The following is an 8520-nucleotide window of genomic DNA, read 5'->3' as shown; positions in this document are numbered from 1 at the left end:
GTTTTATCTTATCTCTGTTTATTAAAATATAACGTTTTCAAATATAATTTTATAAATAAAATATTTAAAAAAAAATCAAATCGAATATTCAAAATCAGTAGATTACTTAAAAGAATAGTTATGTTTATTTATATTCGTATGTCACAAATATAGGTATATACTGCATACAAATACAAAGAAGTGTAGATTATTCGAATAGAAAGGGTAATATAAAGTTAGTGGCTTTACCATGTTCAAGCGTTCAGCAAACTGCGGCTGTTCCTCCCAACGAACTTTGATGTAAGGTTCAACTTCTTATTAGATCTCTCAAAAGTGGTGTCTTTTATCTGATTTTTTTATTAAAATTTTCCAATATTTGAAGTTAAAATAATAAAGAACTTCCGTAAGACAATTGAAAGCAATTTCTAAGAAATGTTATTGGCAAAACGAGTCTTATAAAAAAATTGAGAGGTATAAAAGAAATGACTTACTAATAAAATTTGTTTTATACGTAATTTTAAGAATTTATATAAATAAATGTTAGAAAATGATTAATTTAATATTATTTAAAATTAAAATTACTCAATGTTGTTGATTTTTAATTCGTTTAAACATTATAAAATCGAATTTCGTTAACTTACTTTGATGCTTATATAGCTTGTTTTAAATTTGTATGTACCTACAACGTGGGTACAAATCCAATATGACATATTATACATATATAGCTCATTATCTTTCTTTCAAAAACGTTCTAAAATTGACTTTTTTTCCTATAAATAAAAAACCCAAATATTTGTTTTTTATAGTTACTTACTAAATTAAAAATTCAGAAGAAAGTATTCACATATTAAAATACTTTTCTCACATATTATAGAAGAACAAGCAAGGAGGGCAATTAAAAATTGTTAGTAACTTGGCGGACCGGGATTATCGGGCCGCGGTTGAAATTGTCGAACTTCGAACTACTCTTCCATTAGACGGACAGTTTGTTTACCCACTACCGAATAAGCTTTTAATCTCGTCAAGCATTCAACTTTAAGTGCCATATTTTATTATTTATACGAAAAATGGCGTCAAATTATAATTTACAGTGTAAGTGTAAAAATATGTTTCATAAATCACGATATAAACGTTTTTAGAACAGCAACCCACAAATAAGTCCCCGCTGTGCCACCGTTTATAGTGACATTTCGAAATTGGATTGCGATTAAAAATGTATGAGCCAAGCTAACGCTACTTCGAGGCGGGCGGTAATCGATTTTTTTTATAAATGCTCATCGATTTATAAAATGTCAAATAAAATTTTAGTCCGATAGAATCCGATAAAAAAGGTTTCACATATAGATTATCTTTTTTTCAGTTTTTACATTTGACCATGTTGCCAGTTTTATTTATTAGGTAAAATTGAATTGCATGCCTTCTACGATTTTATCAAAATAAGAATTAAGTTTGGTACGGTACTTTATTAAGGTACTTAACATCTCAAATCTAGAAACCTAGTACCATAAGCAAGGTAGGTACCTATACTTAATACCCAAAATTCTGATTAATAAATTTACATTTCCTATTTATATCTTTTTCTCTTAATGTTTTTAATTTTAATTCAAATAATATTTATATATTTTTAATATGAAAGACTATTTTAATAAATATTACGAAAATTATAAGATATCTATGTTATATAATACGAGGAACTAAATGACAAATCTCTAGCCTAAAATAAGGATATTTATTACGCTTTTAACTTAGATGGATTTTCAATGACGAATTATGAAAATATCGCTATAATATAGTTATAATCTCGCTATAATAATTTATTTGTTCACGTACATTCTTTGGGGGATTTTACGAGCGACCTCCTCACTATAACTTTTTACAGCCGGCCATCATCACGCGCCGCATTATTTGCTAAGATATTGGAAACGGCGCCATTTATTAACAAGAAGAAAAAATGTTTATTATTATTATTGCTAACTAACTTTTCCTATTATACCATCTTCTTATCATTCATTGCATTTATCATCTAAAGACATTTTGTAAAAAAATAAGAATTTTGTGAATTTTTGAAAACTTCCAGCGTAATTACATCACGTTGTCCAATTTGAAATAAAAAGTCACCTAAACTGAGTCGTCAATGTTATCCTCCTTTTTATCTGTATCCTTTAGTAAGTCAAATAAAATTTTACGTAGCAGAGCTAAATATAACAAAAAATATCTACTAAAATAAGTCCGGCTAGTATGACACTGTATATATAGACACTGATGCAGTCATAGGCGTTCGTAAAACATCATAATTGACAATATTCTGTTTATCTTTCCAAAGTGTTATAATATTATTTTGAAATTTCTCAATAATATATAATGTTTGCAAATTGTAATTATCAACAGGAAAGGGTAAGATAGTTAGTTAGTATTACCGTGTTAGAGCGTTCAGCAAACTGCGGTTCCTTGTCGCGAACTTTGATGTTAACTCTGATCTTCCGTTACACCGCGCAAGTGGAATTATAATTTAAAATGTTTTGCATAATATTAACTTCCTTAGTATTAATATTAGGAAACGAGTGGGTGATGAAAAGAAAAATTGTATTTTAGTTCATTAAAACTTTATGCCCGATTCTAAAAGGTAGCATTGACCTTCGAGGATATAGTGTCGATGATTCGGGGAAAGGTCAGTGTAAAAAGCTAGAGGACGGCAGGAAGGCATGTATGATAAGGTTGATTAGGAACGAGGCGAAGGGGTACATTTGCCGCTTTGTTCTCTCTCGCTACCTCTAGGGATAAAGCGTGATTCGTGTAGCTAATTAAATGAAGCATGTCATGGGGCAGGGGCACAAGCGTACGATTGTAAAAGCTACAGGTTGTGGGTTTGATTCCCACTCGAAGAAATGAAATATTTATTATTTTCATTTTCTCGCTTTAGTTACGTGGCAAAACGCATCGTTGAGGTCCGCCACTCAACACCTCCAAAATTCAATGGAATGTCTTCACTAGGTTCGCAGGTTCCCCATGCCTATCTTTCTATGTGTCGGATAAAAGAAAACTGAATATATTCTAATGACTATGTTTTACTTTGTACATTTTTTAAGATAAGTAAAACATTGTTTATAAAAATGATATTTCCTACAATATACCAATTTAATTAATAAGTAAGCACAAAATATATTTATGAAGCTAACATTTGAACGTTTTCAATAACTAATTGTAACTCTCACAAAGTAGGTCGTGATCGATATTGCGAGATTAAAATATCCGGTCTCGCTCTTCCAATTAGCTCGTATAGTTGCGATTAGAATGTCGGTCAGTCATTATCGTTATTCTAATTTTAATTCGCCACAATCAAACGGTAACTTTGCTAATTGCAATGTGCTAGGTATTTACCTTCTATTATTATTGACCGCGAACGATTTTTTCAATTTTCTACTATAATATTGAAGAATTTTAGTATTTCATTTATCTATATATAAAAATATACAAGAAGCTTCACAAATTTACCCTCCATCATGGTAGGCAGAGAGTATTTAGTGTAATGACACTCCGTTCACCACCTGACCCACCCAAGTCTTATATTCGACACATTCCCCCGAGCGGAGTTCGAAACCACCGTCTGTCTAGTCAGATGTTGTCATCATGATGGTGGTTTCGGACGGTCACTGCGCCATGACGGCCTCGAGTACACAATATATAAAAGTATATTATATAGGTATTACATATTCAAGAAGCAGTTTGCATACTATCACGATATATTATAAACTCCCTCGACGCGCTCAGTTCGAGTTTGTTCAAAGCAATCTCTAAAACTACTTAACAATTTTCATACAGTTTTCACTAATAGAACATGGGATTATCTAGAAGCGCGATTATAATTTTTGAATATTCTCCAAAAATCAAATTATCATTTAAAATGTATTTTTAATAAATATTCGTTAGCTACCTAATATGTTATATTAAATTTATGAAGGAAGTTAAACAAATTTACTAAATTAAGTCAATATAATAACGCCGTCAAATCTGTCTACCAAAAATCATATTAGCTAAGCAGTTACTGATAAATTAGGAATGAAAACACTCTTTCAAAGACAATATTTTAAATTACAAGAATATAAGAAAAAATATCTATTTATAATAATATTATAGACTAGAAAGTACAAAAAAACTAGTATAGAAGTGTCTTTGTCGCTAAAAATAACACTTACAAAGGCATATGTACTGGTGTTTTAAAAGTAGAGCAATATATTTAATGGACCAGAAAGTTGTGCCGCGGTGTTTACACGTCTTCTAGTTCTTGGGCATTTTTTCTTATGTCTTGTAAAATATTTTGCAAGATGCAAGACAGATTACTGTTTATCTTGTAACATTTTTTTTGCTATTTTAAATATAATTGTTTTTAAAAGAATTAGAGGGGGCGGCACCACTATATTAGAAATCTTCACCAAATATATTATTAGGTATTATTAAACAAAAAAATTAACGACTTAGTGACAATGAAAATAAATTAGATATTAAATACATATATTACTTAAAATTGTAAATTGAGTAATGTAAATATATTTGCATCTCACGTGCCAAATGGAAATAACAAAACAAACTTTGATCTAGTTTGCACTGCGGCACCAACGCAAACAACTCTATTTGAAAATCTAAATCCGAAATATACTCGTACAAGCTAAACGCCGAGCTGTTTAAAGCTCTTGCCATTATCGAAACAACAAAGTCAGTCACATACTCGTACCAACTATTTAAACGAAACGTTTATGGTAATAGCATATATTCACCTAGAATATAAGAATTTTACTTCAGTTATTATATACGAGTATAATGTAGCTAAATACAATTCTTTTCTTATTAATTAACAGAACAATTTTTCAGTAATACTAATAAAAGGAAAGAATCTTTGATGATCCCGTTACGGAAGTGCCTATTCCTGGAACTTTTGTGATTTCTCAAAACTTTTTTCCTCTACAAGAATAATAAAGTCGAACCAATTAATGTCCAGTGATTTAACAAGACAAGATTTATAATTCTGACTTAATAATTTAATGTAGTAATTAATTGATCAATTAAGGTGTTGTTCCTATTAAAATACTTGCGTTCTCCACTTTCCACCGAATTTTAGAGGCATTGCCTGTTGAGTAGCGGATTTCAACGCCGCGGTTTACTCTCGTTACGAGAGCGATGAAATAAAATAATAAATATTTCATCTGCACTGTATACATACATACATACATATGTACCTAAGTGCAAATATAACATTTACATTAAAGCTAGCAAATAGAATTATTATTCTATAAACGAAAATTTGTGGCGAAGCGTAAATAAACACCAAATCGTAGAAAGGCCGAAAAAAACTGGTAAGAAAACGAAGTGCATGATTGAGACCATCGGTTGCCGTTCACACGTCTCACTGCGGCGCGGCGCTCTGCCCTCTCCGCTTTTAGTATTCCGCCGGTGTGTGAAGAACTCCAAAGGGAATACAAATTCTATACATTTCCAGACGCTTGGCAGCCGCCTCAAAAGTTGCCGAGTACTGATATTTCGCGGAAGTAGTAGAAACAAATCTTTAATAGTTTTCTTCAGTTGTTTCGAATTTTTATTGACTTTATATGTGTAACGTTTTCTTTTTCAAACTATACTCATTTAATGGCTATTATCTTAATTGGAAATCATTTATTTTATATTCAATGTGTTTTAGCAAATATACACGTAATATATGTAGATTTTAAATAACTAAAAACATTTCCTTTAGCTACATCCATCATATATTTGACACATTTAACTTTATACTGTAATTATAATTTAATAAAAGTCATAAACAAAATGAACCGGGTCGCATAAATAATTAAGCAGTGACTGGTCCACTTACCACCCCTCACGAATAAATAACTTTTTTACCCCTCATAATGTTGCTGAAAAATTAATTTATAGGCGAAGTTGGCGATAGAAATTAAAAAGTAACGTTAATGGTAGTAATGTGCGTCGAGAGCGTGATGTTGATTTTTTAAAAAGTAAAAATAATTTTCATGAGAAATTTAATGTATTTAGAGTATACAAGGTACATAATATTTAAGATACATTTTATCCTTTATATTTTCATTTAAATGGTGTCCTAATTAGGCGTAGAGTAAATTACATTTCATAGACATAAATATATATTTGTTAACTACTTGTAGCTTTAACAGATTTTGTAAACTCAGTCGTATCTTAAATAAATAAAAATAGTAAACCCCATATTGTGAATATAATCTAAATAAAAATTTTAATAATATTGTGAATATAATATACCTACCAGAAATTTGATTTTTGTGCTTATTAATATTATTTTCGCAGAGTACACTGAAAAATTCTTGAAATCGCAGCCGAAGACGATCCTAATAAAAAGTGCTAACAATATGCAAAAAGAACGCTAACAAAATCGTTTCACGAGAGAATATTCAGAAGAGTAAGGAAACAGAATGAACCAAAATGCGATAAATTTCGTCAAGCAACCAAAAAAAATAGAAGGTAAAAGTAACGCAAAATAAACATGAGAACCATGTAAATAAAGTGAATGTCACAATGAAAATGTAGCAAAATAATGTCTATTTGCCATACAAATACATTCATTAATAATAATATGTAACAATTTGTATTTGTTATACGCCATTTAAGCATGAACGGTAACTAATTAAATATTTATGACCGTATAATAAAAACAATTCATTAAATGAATTTGATCACATGGACATGTCATGTTCTCAACATGCAATTATACAATTACGTTACCTGACTGCACTATTATGTAGATGCTTGCAAATGACCCGTCATTATAGTAACTACAAAGTATAATATAGCCTCATTAACTTATCTTATAATCTTGTCATAGGTTAAACAGTACTAAGCACCTATATTCTTTGGCCTATATCACTTAGAAATTAACAACTTCTTGTTTATTTTTTAAATTTTACAAAGTAATCCCGAACAGCGGGGTAGGCAAAGGCAACCTAGTGTTAGGACACTCCGTTCCCTATTTTTCACTCAATTCTGGAGGCATTGAGTGTTGAGCTCAACTGAACGACGCACTTTGCCTCGACACCAGATAATGAAAATATAAATAACTATTTCATTTCCTTGAGTGGGGATCGAACCCACGACCGACCGTTTACAGTCAGTCACTTGTGGCCCTGCACCACGACTGGCTTATTTACACAATGCTTGGACTTTAATACTTTACACAATATATTTATTAATAAACAGTTTTTTGTAAAAAGTATGAATAGGGAAATTAAGTTGCTGAAATAATTTACACCCTTACTTTTATATCCGAGCTTTTAATTGCGCCATATTATTTTATCTGACCTTAAATTTAAATGGTTAATTAAAAGATTAAAATAGTATAATTTACAACGAAAAGAACGTAATATTTTGTTTTAAAGACCGCATTCATATGCACGTTCATAAATTTAGCGGCATATTACAATATTCAATTATACACTCTCGTAAATTGTTATTAAAAGAATACGTTATATATCATTATAATATATATAAATATAAACACTAGTTAAATAATTCTTGGCACCCACTCTATTTCCTTCTTTCAAATTTTAACATATTGAACTTATTAATGGCTGCTTTCAACATTGAGCACGAGCCAAAAATTCTACGTTTGTATAATAATGTTGAATATTTTCAAATTAATGCTTCAACTACTTTGGCTATGGTCATAATATTAGTTTTCCTTATAAAGTAAATTTACTTTTAGAAAAATTTAATGTATGTAGTATTTAATGTTACTTTTTTAATGATTTTCTATAACCGCCGGCCGAGTCAGAATTTATAAAAAAGTAAAAAGTATTTATATAAAAAAAACAATTACTTAACTGAATAAACAGACACCTGTTTATTTTTATCTTATAACAATTCATTCCGCAATATTTCCGATAGCAAAAGTGTATCAATGACATATCACACAGTAGTGAGAACTTTATGAGAGGTAACAATTTACCATAACTGTTTTGAATTTCAAGCCTTTGCCTTTGAATATTTAGATAGAATATGTACATCTATTAAATAATTATAATCTCCCTGCTCCGGTTGACAAAACTTCAGCTCCAGGGTCTAAGCCTTCCAGATTAAATGGAGACAAACGCTTAAGAACTAAATGGTTAATTCTAAGCTTCCGCCAACTGACAAACAGATATATCATGCAATGACAAAAACTATGAACGAAGAATAATGAATTAAAAAATATATTTTAATATAAAAATATTAAATAACGACCAATTTCTATAATAAGACGTTTCATTTCGGTATGCTTCAAGCGGGACCACGCGGGCCAAGTTTTACTCAAGTATAAACCAAATTAAAAGTCAAGAGCACCTTTTTTTGCACTCGAAAAAGTCCTTGCATGAAGGTGATGTCACATTCTACTCAATCTTGTATTTTTTTATTTATAAATTATAGTCAAATTTAATTAGGTCAAAATCAAAATAATAAAAATTAAAAATAAAACTAATATATTTAATATATATTAACTTGGCAAATTTCGAAGAAATAAAATATAATTAT

Source organism: Heliconius melpomene, chromosome 10, assembly GCF_056956725.1.
Source record: "Heliconius melpomene rosina isolate 202511_hmr_F chromosome 10, ASM5695672v1, whole genome shotgun sequence".
Lineage (NCBI taxonomy): Eukaryota > Metazoa > Arthropoda > Insecta > Lepidoptera > Nymphalidae > Heliconius > Heliconius melpomene.
Note: the sequence above shows the minus strand (reverse complement) of the source record.